At 40.8% G+C, this 18,770-nt stretch overlaps 1 long non-coding RNA gene across 1 annotated transcript; it reads left to right on the plus strand.

The window, feature by feature from the left end:
• The first annotated feature begins 2,826 nt into the window (after positions 1-2,826).
• Positions 2,827-3,793, plus strand: LOC114920135 (uncharacterized). The gene is made up of 2 exons (XR_003808440.2): positions 2,827-3,492; positions 3,601-3,793. It is a non-coding gene; the product is annotated as an uncharacterized lncRNA (long non-coding RNA).
• The last annotated feature ends 14,977 nt before the right edge of the window (positions 3,794-18,770 follow it).

Raw genomic sequence — 18,770 nt, forward strand, 5'->3', positions numbered from 1 at the left:
GTACAACTTTTCTCCCGAGGCCGAGGATCAGATGCATCAAACTCTGTGAACATTTGTTGTCAGGCTGGAGTTTGGTGTCTTTACTCTGGGGTGAGGGGAGGGATGGGTCTGCTGTCTGAGTCTCTTTGACTCCGGGTCTGTGGGAGATAAAGATTTGTTGCAATCAGTTGGTTTTATGTTAGGAAGTTGTCTCAGGCCCATGCTGTCAGATAAGGGCCTAACATGCCTTTGCTCAGATTGCTTCAACAGCTCTGAGCTGCCAGAGCACCAGGGGAAGGCAACACTTTTTTTTTAGTTACATAAGGAACCCGGGCTGGAGACAGTTACATCTGCAGTTGTCAGTCAGGGTTTCACTGATTTAAGGTGAGATTTTGAGGCTATGCATTTGCTAAGCACATTTCCCACATTGGGTAAAAAACTACTGAGCTATGGTATCTGTCCAACTCAATTTGTGAATTTGAATCTGCTTTGGATTCATGTTATTAGTAAAGAAACCGCTCTGAGATGCATTCATGTTAAATCCAGTGAGAAATAAATATAGAGACTCCAAATGTTTACCTTAGGTCCAACCCCACAGGATGTTTCTGTGTAGAGCACCAGCACTTCACTCGATGCATTTCCAACTAAGTACCCTTGGACGGCAACAACAGAGGCAAACAAGGTTAACAAGACAAGTGGTAGCAAGCAGGGGAGGAAGCATCTTCTTTAATACAAAACAAATTACTGCAACATCTTAAAAGCAGAAACACAGAGGATAAAACTCCACACTGAGCAAACAATTTGTGCCGAGATGTTTGGAGTCAAATTGCCAATGGGTTAGCACTGGATGTGAGAGAGGAGGGGAAGACACAGGAAAATTTATCTATGATCACTCGCTATTACTGACAGATGGAAACCAGCCTACGCCGGATCAGACAATGCTCAACTCAGATCACTCCCACTTTGGCATCAGGCGATGACAGGAAGCACAGAGTAATGACAACCGCTTTTAAATGTAACAAGCTTTTGTCCTATTTAGGATAAGATGAAAGCACACAGGATAGTGGAGGGAAATTTTTGTACACAAATGATGAAGAAACACATGAATTATACAGCGGATTAATGCTTTAAAACTGCAGTACATCTGAGAATATTATTATTTCATGCATGTCGTGGTGAAAATGGTTAAGCATTATGTTGCTTTTCTAACCTTGTTATTGCTCAGGGGAACCCACAGGCACCGCACGAGGGAGGATTTATTTCACTAATATTGATTACACTAATTAAACATTACTGATTATGTGCTAAAAACGACGAGTGGCCATGCATCTTTCTTAGTCAAAACAAAGGAGTCAAAAATAATGTTCAATGAAACAAGCCCAGGAATCAGGAAACATGATCAAATTAGGCATCAGGAGAATTAGACACACCATTAATTCCAGCATTAAAAATAACAGATCAGACACTCATCTCAAAAACAAAACACTTTGTTCCTGCTCTAGCTGAAGCCTACATCAGATGGCATTCAGTGAAACATCACTCCATGCAACAACGTAATGCAGTGTTAAGACAGAGGGAAGAGGAAGTAAACTTGGCTGTAATACGGTGACCCCATATCTGATCGCTGCTCTCTTTCCCAACGGTGTCTCTGGGAGTCTCATCAAAGAGCCTAAAAGCTGTCTAAGTGTATTATTTGACAACCTATGGAGAACCAATACAGAATGTCAATGCCTACAATTGGACTATGGACATTAGTGTCAGCTTGGATGGTGATTTAATTGACAGAGTGACACTTAAAGAAGAAAATTCAGACCTGGGATCAATATCACTAAGAGGGTGATTTGCTGCTGCCTATGTTAAACAGATGAAGGAAGCTGGCACAGAGTCAAACCTGTATTCTTAATGACTCAATACAACTCACAGAGCGCTGACAGGAAGGCCTTTTAAGATCTGTGTAACCTCCTGGGTTAATTGAATGAAGTGCAATATCATGCATGCTTATGGTCTGACTTATGGCCTGACTACGTTGTCTCATACTATAAAATATCGATGGTGATTTTCTGTTTGCAGTTCTAAGCGTCATTGAGCAGAAGCTGCTTCAGTTCATTGAAGCAGCAGCAGCTATTTACAAAAAGAGAGAGACTGTGGTTCAACTGTGAGTAAGCACACTAAAACAAGTCCCTCAATAGTTCTTTATGCCTTCATGATGTGTAATTTGTTTCTCTAAAAATCTTTTTCTACTCTTAAAACACATTTTTAATAATTAGAACAAAAAGAGGACTTACTTCTGCAAACAAAACACCCCAGCATTGATTACTCGTAATTAGAAAATCTTTATGACCTTCTTGAAAGCCCTTAGCTTTGGTCAAAATGTCTTATGTACATTTCTTCCACTTTTTTCAACTAAAACCTACTGGGGAACAAGAGCATGGTCATTAATACACATCAGTGTCAACGTTCAAGAGTCAAGATTTAAATTATTTATAATTTATCCTATGTATCTCCATACATGAAAAAAAGACAAAATGCTGTTCTCCCAGCCCCCAGCAGTGTGACGATGAAGAACATATACATATAAATAATATACCTAATAAAAACCTACTACGACACTGGTCTATTTTTACAGTCTATGGTCTCAACTGATTGGTTAATTAAACTTGGCCAATGGAAACTGTTGATTGGAGGTCATGTAAGAAAGAATAGTGTAATGTGTTGATAATTTAGCAGGAACAAGCCCCTATAGTTATTCATCTGACCTTTAATTACATTCTCCCTTTATTCTTGAGATCTTTGATGACTTCTGAAGATCTAAACTCAAACATGAAGGTTACTGAGCTTTCCTGTAAAGACTCAAAGGTGAAGTTCACACTGCAGCCAAAAGTGTTTTTGCTCCTATGTGACTCTGATTTGATTTTTTTCAATGTGAACAGCACAAGTCACGTGGAATGTGATCTTTCAAATCCGATTTGGGCTACCTTCATATGCGTATCTCATCAGGGGTCTGATACATTTAAAAAGTCATGTTTAAAAATCAGAATTGAGCATTAAGGTGTGACGGTGTTAATGAGCCTATGTCTTTTGAATATGCCTGAAGAGGTGTGCTCAGTGAAAAAAGTTGAATAACTTTTAAGATTATTTCTTTAAGAGATATGCATTTGATGTCTTTTTGGTAGCTTTGATTTTTTTTAAATAAACTAAAACCTTTACAACTCAAGACTGATAAATAAATCCCAGTGAATGTTGGCATTACACAAATTACTTATTTAATAAGATGAGCAGAAGAACATGTGATGACAACAATGTGTTGTGTTTGGATGGCATCAGAATGCTACTAATGCCAGCCCAAACCAACCAGTGTCATGGCTCTCTCACTCTGGCTCCCTCCTGATTGAGGTTCATTCCTTTCACCTGCTCTCACCTGCACACCAGCTCTCCATCTCCTCATCAACTCAGCAGTATATATACCCCGGCTCTCCATCCATTCATCACCAGATTGTTGTTTCAACTACTGGGGTAAACTATGTCTCAGGCTAAATTAAGATTTTGAAAGCGCTTTGAAATTAGTCTGTTGTGCTTGTTTTTTTTTTTTTTGAGTCTCATCCTGTTTTTCCTTTGCTTCAGGATCACCATTCACCCACCTGCCTTCCTGCTCAGCCATCTGCCTCAACATGCTCTTTGGACTCCAAACTGCTCAGCCACACTCACACCCCTACTCTGGTCTGGTCAGCCTTCGTCCCCTTCACTCTGCTAACCTCCAGAATCTTCAACCCATCTTCATCTCCATTTGCCACAATAAACCTCATTACCAATCAGCCCCTCTGTTTACGTGTCCTGCATCTGGGTCCTAAATCCACTGGTCGTAACAACCAGACTAACTTTACATCATTTGAACCAAAAGGTAGGCTCAATGTGAGAGCACCTTAGGTCTGCATGTTGGGGTCAGGAAGTTGTGTTTTACATAATGTACTTACATTGAAGAGACATTATTTTGTAACCTGTATTATTCTGTCTTTTATTGTTGGCCTTGTTAGCTTCTGTTTTTTTTATGTTCACGTGTTGTTGAGTTTGATGCTTTTTAACGGCCCATGTCGAGGTGGGCATCAGATTATTTTAGGCTATAAATGCTGTGGTGTGTAGCATCAGTTGACTTGCTTCATACTGGTCCCTATAAATATATATGTAGATTCCTCCAACAGGGGGCTCTCAATTAATACTAGAATTACAAAATGATGTAAGTCTAGTGGGGAGTCATGGGAGTTCTTTCTGCTACTACATCAGAATCAGAATTGGGTTATATTGCCAAGTACATTTACACAAGGAATTTGACTTGGTGTTTTGGTGCTAAACAATTAACAAGGAAATAAAACAGAACTAGCAACAACTTAAATAATACAGTATAAGAAGATATTACAATATATACAATAGAATTTAAAAATGTAAAATAAAAAATATATAAAACACAAAATGTACAAATGGTGCAATGTAGGAGCTGTGCAGTTGAAGTCCAGTGGGCGTTAATGTAACACATAAAGAACAGTTTCAGCATTCGTATTACATTACATATTGCATGTTTAAGATAAACTTAAAATAAATAAATAAGTTTAAATTGAATTAAACATTGGTGCTAAAAGAAGTGCACATTTTTTTTAAATCACTTTGGTGATTACATATTTAGGTCCTTCTTAGATAAATGTCACTTTATTATGATTAAAAGTCATTGTTCTTTCATAAGGTTTCACAGGGACATGTATGAGCTGAATAAACCAGTAGACAGTTTATTTTCTGAAGCTTTGCTGATTCTTGGAAAGAGAAACAACCAAGTTTTTTAGAGGGACTCAAAAGTCACACATTACTACAGAACTCTGAAGTTCTGCAGAAAAGAGGCTTGTTGGAGGGCAGGAGTGTAGATGTGAAGATCTGCTGCAGAATGAAAGAATCTGGTCTCCCAAAAAATGTTTGAGAAATGAGCACAGTGTTTTAAAATGCAAATTTAGGGTTTGTATTATGATAATGTAGAAAAATGCATTTCCCTACCACAAAGGGATTATGTGAAGGAGATCAGCCAATTACGTGTTCACACCTTGGAGGAGATGAGGACCAGCGAGGGAGAGAGACTGAGGAAGGAATAGAGAACAAAAGAGAGAGCAAGAAAAAAAGGAATGCTGATAAAATGAGACAAAAACAGGGCTGCTGGACTGGGGGGGTAGATTAAGCAGGAGGTAGACTGTTTCATTGCCACTACTGGCAACAAATCCCCCAGTAATAACTGCACCCAATTTCAGTGTTGCAAAATAAAGAAATAAAGGAACGCAGCTTAGGCATCAAAGCGTGAAAAATCCCTCTGTGGCTGAGAGCTGGATGATGCCAGTGGTCTCCCTGCTGGTATTATGGCAGATCTTATCAATGAGGGGGGCATTTTGTTGGCAGGATTACCCCGGCTTTGAGAAAAGGGATATTCATTAACTCCTGTTGACATCTCACAGAGCGATCATAATCCCACTGAGGAGCAGAGGACGGAGCACGTGAACCGGAACAGAAGCTCTTTGCTGCTTGGTGGCGTCCCCGTGTTAGCGCTCTTGCTCTCTGCCTCTCTGGTTCACGTACAGAAGAGTGCTCTGACCCAACAAATACAAATATCACTTAAGCGATAAATAAAAGTACATTCTGAGCAGAAACCATAGAGCGTGATAAAGCCCGCACGTGGCATCCTGTAGCTTGCTGAAGTGATCTTTGAAGCTTTGGATGCTTTCTGCTTGGCACCATCTGAATCAGTATCTGATGCTGCTGAGGTCAGGTTCCTACAGTCAAACAAACAAGGCACAACCTGACTGAGGATGACCCGGCTGTCGGGTGAAAATGTCTCTGGGCGTTAAAGGCTTTATATGCAATTTTTCACACTTAAATATAATAGAATATAATATATATCCTTATAATCCTATAATTATTTTCAAAGTATATCCTCTGAAAATAACTCTGTGAGTCATGACTGTCTACAATGGATGTAACACCCGAGTCCCACTGTCTGTGATGTTTTCAGAGTTTTCAGAGTCCTATCTTCACTTTGTTTACATCGCCCGGCCGGCCGGCTGACTCCTCCCCTTGCGTATAAAAGTTCTTTAAGGGCACGGTCACACTGGTCATCTGCACCGTGCTGTACTCAAGTACGATTGCCCCCCCGCTGCGCCATTCCCATGCTGGCCGGCACGGCCCATGGTCACACTACACAGGACTATCTGTGCCTAAAAGCACGATTACCTCTTGAACGTAACGTCTTAATACAACACATGCACGCTTTATGTTATTATGAAGCATGCTCAGTTTACAAACAGGCGGACGAGAGAGAGAGAGAGAGAGAGAGAGAGAGAGAGAAAGAGACACCCAGTCGAGTCGCCTTCTGAACATCAGAGAAAAACACAGAGAGCATGACAGCTACTTCACTGACTTTACAGCTTATTTTAAGCCATTTTAATCAGACACATCCATAAATAAAAAAAATAGACGTGCGGCCAAGTCCACACGGACGCCCACACATTGGAGAACAACACAGAGCACATGACAGCTACTTTGTGTCTTTTATTGTGTCATGTTAGTCAGATACAGACATGAAACTCTGGATTTCTCCTTAATGAAGGCTGTCAGCGTTGTTTACCCGCGTGCTTGTGCTCGTGCATGAAGTGTACCGTGCCTGAGCACGATACGGAGCGGTCACACTGGACAAATGAACTGGACTTTAGCGTTGAAGCGTGCTTGGGCACGGTACAGATGGCCAGTGTGACCGCGCCCTAATTGAGGAACTAGAGAAAAGGAGAATAACATACTGTACTCACTGCTTAACTGTGTTTCTAGATCACGCTCATTTCAGGTAAATTTACATGCAGTGTGAAGATACGAGCATAATAAAGATCGCTAACATTAGCATGCTAACACAACAATGCAGCGCAAGTTATTTTTGTTTCATGCTGGTGCTCAAGGGTGACATCTGCTGGATCAAAAAATTGCATATAAAGCCTTTAATATAATCTTAAGATGTCCCTCGTTTGTCAAACATTCCCTGAAACCCCTTCACTCCTACTTTTTTGTTGGTGGAATTGCAGAAACAAAAGAAGAATTTTTGTCTTTTTTTTTTAAAACGGATAACTCAGCAAGCAATCTGAAGCAACCTTAATCAGTGCTCAAGCTTTCTGAAATGAATCAGTGATACCAAGAGCTCAATCAAGGATTCATGTTAATGTGTTCAGTGCACAGTGGATTTGCTTCTACTAACAAACAAGAACAACATCTACCTTTACTGAGAAATGTGCCTTATGGTAACTTCAATATTTTGATTGTTGCTGTTTTTCTAGCCTGGTGGTCAGCGTTTGTTCTGGTTTAGCCTACACTCAGGAACCACCTGCTTTTTTTTAACTGTGTGCCGTGTAGGACTTGTTGTGATGTACTCACAGGGAAACCATAGTCCAGCTATGTGAAGTTTACAGACTCCTTGGTAAACATGAATGTCTTTTTTTTCCTTTTTTACAAACAAAAAAATACAGGATATGCGTCATATGGAAAATTCAAGGTATTTCATCGAGCTGCGCTGAGTGATGATAATGTTTGCTGATGAGTTATTAGTATAGGATGAAATGGCTTTTCATATTAGTTACAAATACTGAGAATCATATAACATTTTTAAGGTAACGTACCCTGCTATAGTAAGAGACTGTAATATGTTGGATGAAGCTGCATTGTGTTGTCTGGCTTACCTGCTTTACACATATTACTCTACCATGACTCTATGTCTGCTGTATATTTCATAGTGCTGTGTGTGGTTTTCCTATTTACAGTCAGTCTGCCTGTCAACAAAGGGAGCATGGTTGTGGTGGTGCTTTCAATATGAACTAATATTTGCATTGAGCAAAAGGAAAAATGTTTAGTAATGCATCAGTAATTAGTATGAGCAGGTCTTGGACTTTGAGGAATTGGATTATTTAATTTTAATGCATGTCAGATTAACACTCCTGATATGAAACCACATCACTGTCGAGCTCTCCTCCTCCCCCTCCCTCAGCAGGCATACCTGCAACACCTTTATGAAATATGCAGCAGCTGTCCCCCTGTTTGTCTGTCCTCCCCCTTCCACCCGTGGCCGAGCAGAAAACTAGACCACAGCCAGGTGAAGTTGTCAGGCTCGACAGACAGCCTTGCCATGTTTAAGCACCAGGGATCTCCTACCTCACCGAGGTGTGCCTTTCCCCAAATAATTCTTCACAGTGTTGGCAGGTGACAGAAACACTGACAGGAGTGGAGGTAGAGAATACATACAACATCGTGTGTGACTATCTGAGGTATGACTGAAAGAAACCAGTCATTTCAACATCGTTGTGACACACTGTGTCCCAGTTCATATATTTATTATCAGGGTTATCAGATATGATTGTACACACTATGGATGATAATCACTGTTTTTTTTGGTTTTGGTTATTTTTCTAACCATCAGCTTAAAGCACTTGCTAAAGTTGTGGAGTTCAATGAAATATGAATGAATCAAAACAGGAAGTAACTATTATCTGTTCCTTTAAATCTATCCGTCAGCCTGTATCATAAGACTGTATATGAACAGGATCTCAGTGATGTCACCCACATGTTACTGAAGCAGACTTTTGCAGCCCAACAATGGCGGTCACCACATTGGAAATGCTGTCTCAAACGAACTTTTGATCAACCTTTAAATAGATAAAAAGCTGTAGAGCTACAGCAACAACGTGCCCTCTGTCAGTCAGATCAGCCACCCCCCTTATTATTCATAGAATCAAAATGAACGAGTTATAAAAAAAACAACATACAGTGTGTGCCTATAAAGACACGAGCTATTCAGACGTAAAGCTATCTTTGTACCAGGCTGTAAAGACATTTATTTTGGCTGCTTAAGTTGACATTTTAATATATGGTGTGTATGTGACGTCCAGGTGCTTTGTAGCCAGCCTCAAGTGGACACTGCGGAGCTGCAGTGTTTTTCACTTCCACATTGGCTTCATTTTTCATCACCAGAAGTTGCTGCTTGGTCTGCACAAATCCTATAGTTGTGTTACTATAGAGACAGGTGGCAGCTCAGTGTGATCAATAAGGCAGGTTGTAAGTCTGGAAAGAGTCCTCAAACTCTGACAGACTGAGAGAGTTAGGAGTCTTCCTACACATGGCTGCTCTTATGCGGACACTATAGTACATAAAATTTAAAAACACTTAAGATTTGTGAGATAATTAAAGTTTAACAGCTTCGGACCAAAACAGCACCTAAAACCTGGACACAGAATCTATGTCCATATTTAGCATTTAATTAGCACTTAGAGAGGGAAATCCAATCTACCTGCACACCTTCAAGATCAACAAAAGCCTGTCAATCATCTTTAAAATGTCCCCACGTATGAAGGGTGAAGTCACAACACGATCTCTTCTTACACAAATCTGTTTAATTGATTCACTATTCGCCTCCCGCCTCAGTGATTAGGAACACTAAAGCTCTTTTAATGGGACAATCTCATTCAAGTGATTGATATTTGGCGAGTGGAAAGTACAGCTCCTTAGGGGCCGGGGCTGCACTGGAGTTTGCAAAAAACCTTGCAATTAAAAAACGTCTCAGCTCGACTTGGACGGAGCGAGAGGAGAAAAAAAAGGGGCCATTAGCACAACCAATTATGAATTAAATCATCAATACTTTTGAAAGCAATTAACACATTTTTAAAAAGTAATTACTCGGTTGAAAGATGTGTCTTGGGTATCATTTTTTGTTGTTTATACTTTTTTTTTTCTAATTTTGTAAATCTCTCTTTTAACTCAGCGTTATTTGGCTACAACTTTTTCTCAGAAACACGTCCTCCTATACGTGAAGATTTCATTTTTTGGGGATGGGTAATATGATTTTTCCACTGTATTAACTTGGGAGGTTCAGGTAGTATAAAAATGATCAGTGTGTTGGAATACTGAAAACTGCTTCAGGCTATAGATTCAGTCCGCCTTCCACTAGTTTTCATGCCTCTGGGTAAGGCCTCGGGCAAACCCCATTGGAATAATCCTCAGAGGTTGTTTTGTGTGTGTGCAGGTGTGTGTGTTCATGCAGCTACATGTTTACTATAATCAAAGCCATCTCTCATTCGTTGGGTTTATGCACACTGCACGGCTCTCTGCAGCCATTTGTGTTTTAGTAAAATTCAACACCAGCGTCATCCATCACCGATGTTTTCAGCAGATTAGCTGTTGGAGCAACAAACAATTCATATGCCACAGAGTGCAAGTTAACTCTGGATATATAGATATTTTAAACTTTTGTGCTGTACATGAAGTATTTCAGCAGACAAAGAAAAAATCAACAAAGTTAATGTGACACAAATCCTTCTGGATCTTCCTTCTTGCACAAAGACACGTCGCCATGTGGACTGCAGGAACTGCCATCGGACCACCAATCTTCTGACTGAAGGACGACCGACTGAGCCGCAGCATCTTATCATAGGATTAGAGCTGCTTAAAAATATATATTCATCATTGCATTGTGGTTGTGGTTCATGCAGACCGCGTTGCAATGATTGACTGCAGGGCCCAGAAGTACTTTATTCAGACCGCTCTGAAGTATCAAACAACTCGACGTTTGCAGGGGCTCACCGGCAGCAAGAAGCATGACAGCTCGCGTCATAGACCCCGAACCCCCCCCCCCCCCCCCCCCCAAACATTTTTATTGCAGATCTAAATGAATCACACAAATGACCTATTTGGGATCCAAAACGGCGAATTTCGCTGAAAGGTGACAAGTTTGCACCCCTGTCTCTGTGAATCTTTTCATGGACCTCTAGAAGTAAGTCAGGTATTTCACTGTGAGCCAAAGCTTTAAACGCATCCCTGCTGCTCTCCTTCTATTACACCAGCAAAATAGTCCGGTGACTGCTTGAATTTTCAACACCTGCGAGACATGAAATGACCTTTGAAGTGTTAGCGTAGAAAAGCACATGAAGGGTAGGGTGTCACGCTGCATTACAAAATGTTTCCATGCTAACCTGTTAACAGGTGATGAAGAGAAAGCACGGATGGTGACAGAGACGCAGCAAGCAGTTCTTTTCTAACTGCAGCCATGTTTTGTTTTTTTTGGTTTGGGAAGGCCTCATTCTGATAATGATCTTAAAATGCAGAGTATGGCTGGAAAACTTAACGCATGTAAACAGTGTATTTCGGATTTACCACCATTAGTATGGGCACAGCCTGAGCGTCTTCCCAGGAGGATATACAAATTGCATAAAGTGAGAGAGAGAGGGGAGAGAGTGAGTGTCATGTCCTACTTGAGTAGGTGGATTAAGAAGGGGAGTAAAGAGAACCCCTCGGATGATTCCTCATGTTTATTTCATGACACGACTCTTCAGTAAATAATCTCTCCCGCACTGTTTACCGCCACAACATCCTGTCCACGCTGCCTTGTGTTTCTGTTCCAAAGATCTCATCATATTTTATCGCATCAATGACCTCATAATCTAGGCTAAAAGCTCTCGGAAGGATAACAAATCAATCGGCCTGGGCTTGTTTTTAACCTCTCTACATTATTGAGGTTTGTCCTCATCTCCTCCTTTTCCTATACCTCCAGTGTTGATTCCTCGGAATCAATTTCTTTCTCCTTGTTCCTCTCACTCTCGTGTCTGTTTCTCTCATCGAGCCTCCTCTTGCCCTTGGTTTGTTATGTAAGCAGCGCTCTCCTCCTTTCATCTCCCATGCGCTCATTGTTTTCTATTGCCATGGCAATCTGTGACAGACATCAGGGCAATGAGTTTCAGATCTCGTAACAATGTAATTAATCTCTGGGATGGATCAAGTGCGCACAAATGATGCAATTTACTCCGACTGCTGACATATCAGAGGATATTTTATCTTCATTCCTGTACTATCCATCCCCTCAGCAGCTTGATGCTTCATGCATAATTTTTACATTTCATACCACCATGAGCATTGGGTTTAAGAGGATGTGCTTGCACAAGTGCTTTGATGTCAACAATTTAGTTGGATCTGTGCCTGGAAAACTTTGTGTATCCCTGCTGCTTTTACTTTCCACTTCCTCCAACATCAATACCCGTCATGGAGCTGCGTGTAGCGTGAGGTTTTAGGCTTTTTTTTTGCTCTGAGCTAATCTCTCTTGGTGTTCAAAAGCTGAAGGCCCACTGACTCCAGCATGCTGACTCTCGCTCCACTGTCTCCCAGCAGCCTGTTGCCATGGTTACTCCAGCTCCGTGGCAGGCCGATGCAGCAGCAGCAGCAGCATCAGCATCAGCATCAGCCTAATGTATGATACAACCTCCTTCACTAGACACTGGTTCCTTTGTGTGGCTGTCATAAGCCACCTCCCCAACGCCTTCTGCTCGCCCCTTCAGCTGTCACCAGGCTTTGTGGGTTCCTGTCTCGGACTGTGCGCTGAAAATGACAGATGTGAATTAGTTTGTAATGACAAATTCACACGTGGTTGTTTGCAATGGGATGGGAAAAAAAAGCAGGGGCTTGGGCTAGGCTAGAGGAATGACCTTTAATTTAGCTCCATTTGACTTCAATAAGCACATACCCTTGGCAAAGAGAGAGAGCTCATTTGGGTGTTTATGTTTGTGAGTGTTCTGTGTGGATATGTTTCAAATTGATGTCAGCGGGACACAGATGATGACCGGGTGGATGTGTCCTTGGAGGGATGAATGAAGATACTGAGGGGGAAGAGAGGAAGGTGGAGGGAGATTATGCAGGAGATAGAAGGTCATGAACAGATGTTTGTGGTTTCAGAGTAAGAAATGCTGAACGTTGTACGAGAAAGAGAGGAAACAGAGCAGAGAAAAAGTCATGAAAGGCACAAAGTGCAACAGTTTTATGTTTCACACCCGATGGATATGCTGAGCAAAGTTGACGTATATATTTTTGAAATCAGAGGATTTTCTGAATGCTGAAGTGTTCCCCCACAGGTCCAACACTTTGAGCCTCCATTAAGGCAACATCAAAGAAAGTGGCACCAGCTAAGTATGCCCAAATAACTGTTAGCAGCTCCTGTTTGCATTATAGACATCAATGCTGCTCCCTCTGCATGGAACTTTCTCCAAAATGACTCGAAAATGGCAGATTTCATTTCGCTGGAAGCCTTTGGCTCAATCTTAAAAGACAAACAACGCGACAGTGCCAGTGTTTTAGAATTGTAATCTGTCATCACGACTCTGCACTTTATCTGTAAACCGATTTTAATTGTTGTTTTCTCTGAACTTATTATTTGTTAACTGTTTCTTAATCATGTCATATTTATCATGACGTGTGCTGCTGCCCTCTTGGCCAAGTCTATCTTGTGAAAGAGATCTTGATCTCAATGGGTTAATTACACAGTTAAATAAAGGTTCAATAAAAATAAATAAAATATATATGTTTCTGTAAGCAATAGATTTATGTGATGAAGATGCCCTCCAGAGTTACAAGTCCCTCCAAATGTTTGTAAATGGTTTTTAATGTTTGTGTGTCTTTGAGCTGTGACTCAAAGAGGCAGTTCAACATTTAGCAACTCTGTAAATATTCACACAGTTTGAACACGTTTTCTTAAAGCAGTCTCTGGGAACTCATTTTAAATATGACAAATGATCTCTAAATTCATCATAGGGACTAAAAGAAAAACAGATTATATTATTCCTTTGCCTTCCTAGCATACATGAGATCTATCTGTGTGATGTCATCTTGATGAAATGTTCTTTCAGGATGCCCGTACATTTCATTGAGAGAAGGTTGCATTCAGTACTGTGCTGATTATTTCTCTGCAAAAATCTGTGTTTAGCAGCAAAACAGGATATGAAATAAATAGACCAAAATTGAATTAATTATATGCTTCTCTGTGCTTTCCCATATTTGGATAATGAGGCCATGAGTTATTTAAAGTCACTGCAATGGATGGAGGGGCAAAAAAAAAAAAAAAGTGTATCTCGCAGAGGGAAAAAAAATACTCGATGTCTCTCTGCCGCCCCAGGCTCATTGTCATCCTAACAGTTTCATGTAATATTAACATGTCAGAGCAGAGGAGCAGAGCCTATCACACCGCCTGTAATAATCGCCGTCGGTGAGGACGACTTCCCAGGACAGAGAGGAGGGGGAGGAGATCGCTCTGAGAGCATCCCTCCTTCTCACCCAGTGGCCTACATTCACAGCCAGGTGGACCTGAGGCCTGTCTGTCCCTCCTGCAGGGCCACTTTGATTTGATTCAAGTCACAACGGCAACAGCTACAATATTTCTGTCTTCCTAGAGCTCCACAGTGAGTTATCACTGCCTGGGTAACGCAATAAAAACACCTGCTATTACAGAGGATTCATAGAAACACTGCCATCAATGAATTTCTACAGGTTTGATTTACACCCTATTCACACCTTATTGGGTTTTTCCATGTTATTGCACATCGAAGAGGATATTTTTCATTTGAGTCTGTGCCCTACTGATAGGCGAGAGAAAGGCGCATCTTATCCACCCACAGTCTAGTTCAATTCAACAGCACAGCTTTGTTCATTTCCCAGCACAGCAAGTCAAACAGAGATCCCTGATGTGGTTTCAAATACATTTTCCCGCGCCTTACAGCAGGTTTCTCTCCATTTCTGTGCAGTGTACCACAAACAGCAGCCCTAATGAATCCAAGGGAGCACATGTTCAAAAGGTGTAACTCTCAGCTGTGATTAAAATAAACCTTTGTCAATAGAGCAATCACCAATGAGCCATGACAAAGTGACAGATACACTACAGGGACATTTTCTTGGTTCAGTGAGGCAGACAGCATTTTTAGACCGGGCCAACACCAGAACAGGACAACATTAGCTTCTCTCTCTCTGTTTCCCTGACAGCACTCGGGGAGCGTGTTAAACAGCTTGAACAATGCCTTCTTTATCTCAGCCATTCGGCTCCACCAGGTGTGAGCTGACCTCTTGGTCATTTTCGCCTTAATTACCCTGCATGCCACCATTTATGAAGCACATGATGTAATCTCCCATTGCTCTCACCAAAGGCAAACTCATATTGATCAAATCAAAGACTTATTCCATTCAACATTTAAAAAAAAAAAAAAAAGTTATTCGGAATTGGCTGAAGCTTTCAAGCATTACAAAAACAAAAAGAAGATAAAATATAAAAGCTGCCCAGGTTTTATAAATGTCACAGAACATACAGAGAAAATTGAAAACCTCTTCAATTTCAGCCTGCTCACTGATGTAAGACTTTCAATTTGCTTTCACACTTGATTGAAGGAGTGTTTGTGTTATACATATGAATTTTAAGACAAACAAACCCAAGTAAGTATGAGGGTATGAGTATGAGAGAAATACACTTATAGAAAGTCAGAGTGAGACAAAGGACTCCCTCATTCTTTTATAGAAGAGAGAGAAAAATACCTCATTTAAAATCAGGTTCATGTTATTTCTAAAAAGATCCAGACTTAAGAGGACATAACCTCCCTCAACAATACAACATCTTGATCACTTCACACATCTAAACAGAGAGTATTTAAAAGTGGGATCGAACAATTGTTAAGTATTTTAATTGGCCTTTTATGAGCACCACTTGCACTGATTTTTCAGCAAAAGCAAAAATATGGAAGAAGAGAGCAGAGTGAATGTCACTAGTTGGTAGTGTTATTTTAATGTATTGTAATGTGTAATAGTCACTTTTTTCTATCTTCAGCATTAGTAATTACATATGCTCTAATCAATCACAGACCATGAAGTAAGATTACATTGCAACATGGAATGGGAATCAAGTTTGGTATGAAAGAATGTGTGGAGAAGCTTTACTCTGCTCTATCTACCCTCCATGGTGTGCTTTTAGCATAGACTGTACAGTAAGTATTATGAAAAGTATCTTAAAGGCAGGGTTGGTTAGCTCCACATCCACTTTTTAAGATTTTAGTTGAAATTGTCTTTAGGTCCTGACAGAAATTAATAACTCATGTTCTCTGAAAAAAGAATGACGGAAATCCGTCATCTGTATCAGTTGTAAGTCTGTAAAAACTTTGACCAATGTCTGCAACGAGGTACCAATCTGATGAACCAATCATTTATCTCCCTGTCTCCCTGCTCGTTCTCTACCTATGGCGTGCACTAGCCCACACTCAAAGTGCGCCTCCAAAGACAGAGTTTATACTGTGAGTTTGTTGTTGGCCGTTGTGAGTAAAATAGTCATGTTTTTTACAATATGTAATATGATAAAGTTTAGTGTTTACTTACCGCTGAATGAGACATGAAACAACATAGTTTCTAAACCAAGAGATGAGCTGAGGTCCGCTTCTGAGCTACGGCACTCATGCATGTAAGTGAGGGGGCGTGGCTTTTGAGGGAGCACAGAGGGGAGGGGGTGGCTGCAGACGGAGCACTGAGGGAATGCTAGTTTTCAAAAATGACCAACCCTGCATTTAGTATTTAACATATAATTGGTACGTGGCTAACAAGGTGACTCGAGATTAAGTGTTATTTTATCTGAATTTTTAAAACGTAAATTAACAAACTTTAACTTGCTCCCTTTAGACCTTTAGACCTTTAGACCGGGACGTGTAAATGTTGTGATTAAAACTCTACTTACTCTGCCAACAAATGGCTTCATAGATCCCTTATTGCAGGTCTTCTTCTTTCATCCTTAAGGTTTCAGCCTCTGATATCAAGGGCTGCAGCAGATGCTGACATTAGAATTTAAAAAGTAAAACCAAGAAACCGTTTTTCATTTCTCACAGAGACAGTTCAAAGAATATCCGAACGAGAGATTGCACTCGTTTACAAATGCTAGCGGGTTGCCCAAAGGTGATGTCAAGACTTGAGCTTGCTATTGCAGCATTTTTTTGCACTCTTACTGGAATCAAACAGAATAAATAAATGTAATGAACCTGAGCTCGGGGGCAAGGGAAGAAAGCAGTAATGTCCCATTGCATGTGTTCACTAATAATTAGTACATGTCTTAACAGGATTCCTGACCCAACCCGTTAACCTGATGCTTGCACTCAGACATGCGTTAGTGGAACCCAAACTAAAACATCACTTTATCTTGAAAGGCCGTAGTTCTACTTTGTAGATTTTGTAAAACAAAAGAAGAAGAAGAACGTTGATTTGGAGTCCTGAGAAATTTACACTTCTGAAGACTAAATCACTCTAAAACAATTATTTGAATAAATATGTAATGAATAAATTGATTAGCCAAAGTGACTTGACTTGATTTCCCTGAGTCAACAGTGTTAGCGTTGTAGCTCAGCTTCTCTGTGAAGGCAGCTGTATCGTGGTGCTGTTAGCAGGTGATGTGCTGTGTTAAATAATAATCTGATGAGTGCAGTTTGTCCCAGAGCTGTAACAAGATAAATCACAGTGGTTGGACACACGAGTGCCTTTAGGGTCTCTATCTCTACCTATTCCCTCCCACCTCTCTGTCTTTGGCATGCATGCAGGGCGCCATGACAACAGCTTTATTAATCACATCAATCATCTGTAACGCCATGGCGACCAAAGGGAGCTTTAATCGCTTCTCACCAAGCTTGCTATTTCTTTCCTGAGCGGCTCATTGCAGTCTGCATTAACTTGACGTTTGTGTGTGTGTGTGTGTGTGTGTGTGTGTGTGTGTGTGTGTGTGTGTGTGTGTATGTATGTGTGTGTGTGTGTGTGTGTGTGTGTGTGTGTGTGTGTGTGTGTGTGTGTGTGTGTGTGTGTGTGTGTGTGTGTGCGTGTGTGTAGGAGGAAATCTGATTGTTTGTCAGTGCATTCTCTGTGTGTACTGAGGGCACATGGGAAAAGAAGTTGTTTCCTTGAACTTGTTTATTACGATTGCCCTCAGAACTTTGTTATCCCTCCTTCTGCAGAGGCTAAAGTAAAACGTTTCTGCCAGCTGACTCGATATCATCTATACAACACCTATGGACTCCTTTGCTGAATTTTCTGCCTCTTGCAACTGGAAGTTTCCCATGAAAATAAAATGTTCTTTCTGCGAGAGGTTTGGTGAGGTTTGATGTGTTTTGGCTCTCACAGATCTCTTGGTTTCATCTGCACAGTTTACGTGTATTACTCGTCCCCTTTATGAAGGAACCTGCTGGAGTGTTGCACTTATGATTAACAAGTACCTCAGACAACACCACTTAAAAAAATCAATACTGAATAGCCATGCTGTTCAAATAATCATGTCTGTCTGTCAATCCAATCTTCTAGTCCAGTGATTAGTGTAGCCTCGGGACCCACCACCAACTGCTTCATGACAAATCAGGACCCAAAGTGATGATATTTTTCAACCAGTCAGAGTTATTTAATGACAAATTGAGCAGTTTTTTCCTTGAGACGATACGAGACAAGTGAAGAAAACAAAACAAAAAAGCTTCAAAATAAATGTATAAACTTTGATACAGTTTTATTTTTCCAGGCAAACATTCGGGACCCACTGAAAACGGTTCTGCGTCCCACTTTTGTGTCCCGACCCACCAGTTGAGAACCACTGATCTAGTCAATGAAGTTAGCCTTCGACAAAATGTGTCAGCGATAAGCTGGAGGCGTCACAATGAGCTGTCTGTATACACTCAGCTTCTGAAACGCACGACTCCTTTGAGTGAGAGAATATCGAGGTTACAGACAATTATTCTGGAGGAAAAAACAGACTCTATCAATTATAAACATCCATGTCATTTTCTACCCCCTCCGCCTGCTGTGTTTGGAAAGCATTGGTTTTCTTTTGCTGTTTTGTCCTTCTGTCTTTACGTCGATATGTCTGTCCCATTCTTGAGAACAGAGTATCTTAAAAGCACATTAAGGGACTGTCTTATTGACCACAAGGTCTC

This window comes from Labrus bergylta, chromosome 9, assembly GCF_963930695.1.
Source record: "Labrus bergylta chromosome 9, fLabBer1.1, whole genome shotgun sequence".
Lineage (NCBI taxonomy): Eukaryota > Metazoa > Chordata > Actinopteri > Labriformes > Labridae > Labrus > Labrus bergylta.